This window comes from Loxodonta africana, chromosome 19 (genome assembly GCF_030014295.1).
Source record: "Loxodonta africana isolate mLoxAfr1 chromosome 19, mLoxAfr1.hap2, whole genome shotgun sequence".
In the NCBI taxonomy this organism is placed as follows: Eukaryota; Metazoa; Chordata; class Mammalia; order Proboscidea; family Elephantidae; genus Loxodonta; species Loxodonta africana.
Genome location: NC_087360.1, coordinates 39,819,260 through 39,825,121, shown reverse-complemented (window position 1 = coordinate 39,825,121; position 5,862 = coordinate 39,819,260).

Sequence of the window (5,862 nt, the reverse complement as noted above, 5' to 3'; positions counted from 1 at the left end):
CCAAAGAAGAATTGATGCCTATGAATTATGGTGTTAGCCAAGAATATTGAATATACCATGAACTGCCAGAAAAACAAACAAATCTGTCTTGGAAGAAGAACACCCAGAATGCTTCTTAGAAGCAAGGGTGGCAAGACATCCTATCATGTTATCAGAAGGGACCAGTCCCTGGAGTAGGACATCATGCTTGGTAAAGTAGACAGTCAGTGAAAAAGAGGAAGGCCCTCAACAAGACGAACTGACACAGTGACTGCAACAATGGCCTCAAACATAACAAGGATTGTAAGAGTGGAGCAGGACCATGCAGTGTTTCAATCTGTTGTACATAGAGTTGCTGTGATCTAGAACCACCTTGATGGCACATAACAACAATAACAACCACAATAATGTTCACGGCAGGCATTGTTTACTAATTAAGCTCGACTACTGTTTTAAAGAAGGCCTCAAAGAGTATTTTTGGTTTATGTTTTCAGGGTTAAAGATTATCTCAGGGCAGTAGCTTCAGGGTTCATCCAGACTCAATGGATCCATAAAGTCTGGATTCCACGAGAATTGAAATTCTGTTTCATATTTGCTCCCTTTCGAACAGGATTCTTCCATAAAATCTTTGATCAAAACGTTTAGTAATGGTATTTCAGCTGATAAAAAAAATTAGTAATGGTATTTCAGCTGATACTTTTGATATATTTGTCTCCATTTCACCAATTCACATGCTGAGATTGCTACTTCTTGATTTTTCAGTTTTAGGCATAATACTTTTACTTCCTACTATGAAATGAATTTAGCTCTGTTTTCACCCTTTCCAACACATACATCTAATTCATCATCTTCCCAGTGTAGCTATGTAATTATTTTTAGTAGATCAGTATTCAGTGTTTGTATCATTATGATTATACAATAAAACCTGCCAAAGCCGGGGCCTGCATAAGGCAGAAGTCCATCAGAGAAGGAAAACTCAAATATTTTTCACTAATAAAGAGTGATAGAAAAGTGGAAAGGCTGTACCCTGTCAACGATGGAAAATTGTAAGACCCGGAAAAATAAGATAGTCCCCTCAAGTTCCAGCTTTCAGAAATTTCACTGTATAAAGTCTATTCACAGCTGAGCCATATAGTACTCCATGCTTTTCTTTCAAACATAATATTAAGTTTTCCCTGAATATAACTGACTTGTTTTTTTCATTTGTTTAAGTATCTATGTGTTCAGCACTAATTCAACTGCCAAAGTTGCTCCTAATTATGTAAATCTCTTCTCCATACATTCAAACACATTAGGTCGTATGGTATCGTATCACCTTCTGGAAAAAATACCACCACCCTAAGCCCTCTGACTTTCTCCAGTGTGGACTGGTTGCTCTCTAGGCTGCTGCACAGCCATCATCTCAGAATTTCCCTTCACCATCTTCTTGGGAATCCCCTTCACCTTCCTCATATTGAGTGTTCTGTTTCCTAGATCCCAGGCCTTTGTTGGTTTATTTCCTTGTTTTGATAACACACATCTTTCAGTAGCCTGGGGACATGGAACAAATGCTTTGAAATCTTTCATGTCTTAAATGTCTTTATTTTATTCTCATCCCTAATTAATAGTTTGGCTTAATACAGAATTCCAGGTTGAAAATAACTTTTAGAATTTTGAAGATATTGTTCCATTATTTCCGGCTTCCAGTGTTACTTCGAGAAGCTCAAACATATTTTGATTATTGATCCTCTGTTACCTGTTTTCTGTCTGGAAGCTTGTGAATATTCTCTTTGCTTCATTGCTCTGAAATTTCATGATGCATTGCCTTGGTATAGGTTTATTTTTATCCAGTGTGCTAAACACCCAAGGGTCCTTTTCAGTGTGGAACTATATGTCTTTCAAACATGAGAACTTTTATTTAACTAATTCTTTTTTAATTTCCTTCCTTCTATATTTGTGAAACTTATTATTTAGAAGTCGGACCTTCTAGAATGGTCCTTTAATTGTCATTTCTTTTCTCTTTAATTTCCATCTCTTTTTTCTTTTTGCTCTATTTGTTTGAGGTTTCTTCAGTTTTATCTTCCAACCTTTCCATTTCTTTTCCTATGAATTCTTGTGACCCTTTTTTAGCATCTCTGAATGTTCCTTTTTTAAAAAGCATCTTGTTTGTGTGTCTCATGGTTCAGCGTTATCTATTAAGTGTCTGATAATATCAATAATCATTATTCTGAAGTTGTCCTTTTCCCAGATAGGTTGTTTTCTCCAAGTTGGTTTGTTTTTTGGTTTCGTTTTGTTTTGTGTGTGTGTGTGTTTCTTCTGTTCGTTTGGTTTCTGTCTGATTTGTTAGATGCTTTTTTTCCTAATACTTATTCTTAACTCTGGTGTGCTAAAAAGAAAAAAGCAAAAATCGACTCAATGGCAATGAGTTTGTTTTGTTTATTTTTTAACCCTCTGTGTCTGTGAAAGTGACCTTATTTTGAAATAGGGTCTTTGCAGATGTAATTAGTTAACATGAGGTCATACTGGAGTACAGCGGGCACTAATGTAACGTGACTGATGTCCTTATAAAAAGACAAGAGATCCAGAGACAGATAGACAGACACAGGGGGATGATGACCATCACAGACTGAATTGTGTCCCTTCAAAATATGTGTTGGAATCCTAATCCTGATACCTGTGGATGTAATCTCGTTTGAAAATAGGGTTTTCTTGGTTATGATAATGAGATCATATCAGTGTAGAGTGTGTCCTAAACCTAATCACTTTGGAGTTATATATATATATATACAGATCAGTCTAAAAGACACAGAGAAAAGCAAGCACAAATGGAAGAAGATAGATGCCATGTGAAGATTACCAAGAAACCGAGGAACACGGAAACTACAGAAGCTGAGAGAAGGACCTTCCCCCACAGCCAACAGAGAGAGAGGCTTCCGCTATAACCAGTGCCCTGAATTCGGACTTTCAGCCTCCTGAACTGTGAGAAAATAAATTTCTGTTCTTTAAAGCCACCCACTTTGTGGTATTTCTGTTACAGCAGTACTAGGAAACTAAGACAATGACTATGTAAAGACAAATGCAGAGATTGGACCTTGGTCTCTAAGGAATCTTCTCTGTTCCTGCATTGTTTAAAGTAGTCAGAAAATGATTCGGGCAGAGGTTTACTCAGACACCTTGAACAGGTAAATCTTCAACCCTCTGCCACCCGAGAGGAACAAGCTCAAAGCCACAGCAGGTCCTCAGGTCTTCCTTGGCTTTCACTTTTTGCTCCTACTCATGCATCTTTTAGCAGTCAGCCAGGACTGGATGGAGGCTTTATTTTCTCAGGTTTTCATGACTGTCATCTCCAGAATCTCTCATTAAGTTTCTGGCTCATCATCTGCCCACCACAAACTGAGGCTACATACTGAAGCCAGTAAAGCTGCGGTTTTTCATTTCCTAAGACTGAGACCACAGTTTTTAACCTGTTCAACTGCAGGTTTTCACTTCCCCACCCTGGATTGATCTGCCACCTCCAGCTGGCAAAGCTGCTGCTGGTTTCACTGACAGTCCTCAAACCAGGTCCACTATTCCCTCGACTCAAGCTATGATTTTCAGGGCTAATCTCTGTGGTAGCAGATTAAGATTAAAACACTTGTCCATTTGTTGTCTGCCTTTGATTATTTTCCAAATCACTGAAACGGTTGCTTTAGACTATTTTGTATAGTTTTATACTTCTCTTCTTCAGAGTCAACTTGCCCAACTTTCTCATGACACCATTCCTTAAGTGAATCTTGGGCTGGATTACTTCAATGTTTCTTCCACTCAAATATTCTATCACCTACAGCTTTTGACTTTGATCAGAGATGAACTGATGTGAGGAGGCTGATGTAGGGACATGAAAGGAGAGCTGTGAATTTTGCATAAGTCACCTCAAATGTGCAAAAATAAATGGGGAGCCAGTGAGGCTGAACACTGAACTGAGAGTCTCATAGCCGGGGGCTGAGTCTCAGTCCAGCCCCGAGAGGCCTCTCAGAAGTTCTCTAACAGAGTTCTCTGACAAGAAACACCTGTAGCCCCCTAACACATCTCACTGCTTCACACCTGCTCCCTTGGGTCCTTTCCTACCTCCCCTCGCCTGTCACCTGTCGCATGGACTCTGTCACTCTGTGTGAGTGAAAATGGCTGAAATTATCTTTCACTTCTGCCCCCACATCCGGGACCCAAGAGCAAGGCCATTTCCTTGTTCTTTTCTGAGTGACTGCTGGGATCCGTTTTGGTTTTGTTTTTATTTTTTCCATCCCCTGTCATTGGGGGTGGTGGACATAAAGGTGAGGTTTCTTTCCCAGACCACTCTCACACCCCTTCTGCTTCCAACCTTGAATAGTTGAGCCAGAGCCAGAGCCAGAGGGAAATGGAATTTCATCCTTAGGAAGCAGGATTACCTGTGCCCCACTACCTTCTCTATGTCCTCAGGTTGAAGTATATAAAAGTCCAAAAGCCGTGTGTTCAGGGAACACTGATAAAACATTAGTGGCAATTCAAGCAACATCATAGGATCCTTGTCAGTAAATGTTCAGCCCAGGTATCTGCCTCTGAGAGTTTACAGAACTCTTTGTCACAAGCCACATTCTAAGCCATCTCCCTTGAGTGAAAGAGTTCATTTCTCCCTCCTCTGTGCTAATGCTGTGGCTTCTGGAGGCTTCTGTGGCTGCACTATAATACCAAACCAAAAACCAAACCAATTGCTGTCAAGTCAACTGATGGCAACCCCATGTGTTACAGAGTAGAACTGCTCCATAGGATTTTCTTGGCTGTAATCTTTACAGAAGCAGATCACCAGGCCTTTCTCCTACAGAGTCACTGGATGGATTTGAACTGCCAAACTTTAGGTTAGTAGTCAAGAAAATAATTTGTGCTATCCTGGGCACTTACCATATCCCAGTGTAACTGTGTTTCCTAGACCCTCTTCCCCAAGTCCCCTTAGGCTGAGCCCCTAAGAGAAAAACCATGTTTGTTTATATCTGTGTCTGCAGCCTCTAGTGTTGTGATTGCACAGAGAAGGTTTCCAGAAAATGTGTTATGTTAAATGAATCTGGTATCGATATCTTTTTGAATCATAAGTTTAAGAAGTTTGGGGCTTCTTTAGAGTTGTGTTTGATGCTTAGGTCCAAATATTGGGTGTCAGCAGATGTCTATAATAATAAATTAATAATAGCTGCTGCCACATAGGAAAATACCCAGTGTTCTGGACTCTGTTCTGAGCACTTAGCTACCATGGATGGAAAAAGATAAAGAAGTTTTAAAGGTTAGATTTGGGACTTAGGTTAGATATATTAATACTAGTATATTAACATTAAACTTTAAACATTATTTAGAGCTTACAAAAAAAACAAACGCATTGCCGTTGGGTCAATTCCAACTCATAAGGACCCTATAGGATAAAGTATAACTCCCCCATAGGGTTTTGAAGCTGTAATCTTTACAGGAGGAGCCTGATGGTACATCGGTTAAGCACGTGGCTGTTAACTGAAAGGTCGACTGTTCGAACCCACCAGCCACTCAGCGGGAGAAGTATGTAGCAGTCTATAGGGTCACTATGAGTCAGAATTGACTCAACTATAATGGGTTTGGGATTTTTAAAAAAATCTTTACAGAAACAAATTCCCTGGGTGGTGCAAACAGTTAATTGCTTAGCTGCTAACCAAAAGATTGGTAGTTGGAGTCTACCCAGAGTCCCCTCAGAAAACAAACCTGGTAATCTACTTCCAAAAAATCAGCCATTGAAAACCCTGTGGAGCACAGTTCTACTCTGACACATATGGGGCTGCCATGAGTCAGAGTTGACTTGACAAGTAGGTTTTTTTTTTAAATATGCTAAATATTGTAATACGTACTTTATATACTTTAATTCATTTATTCTCA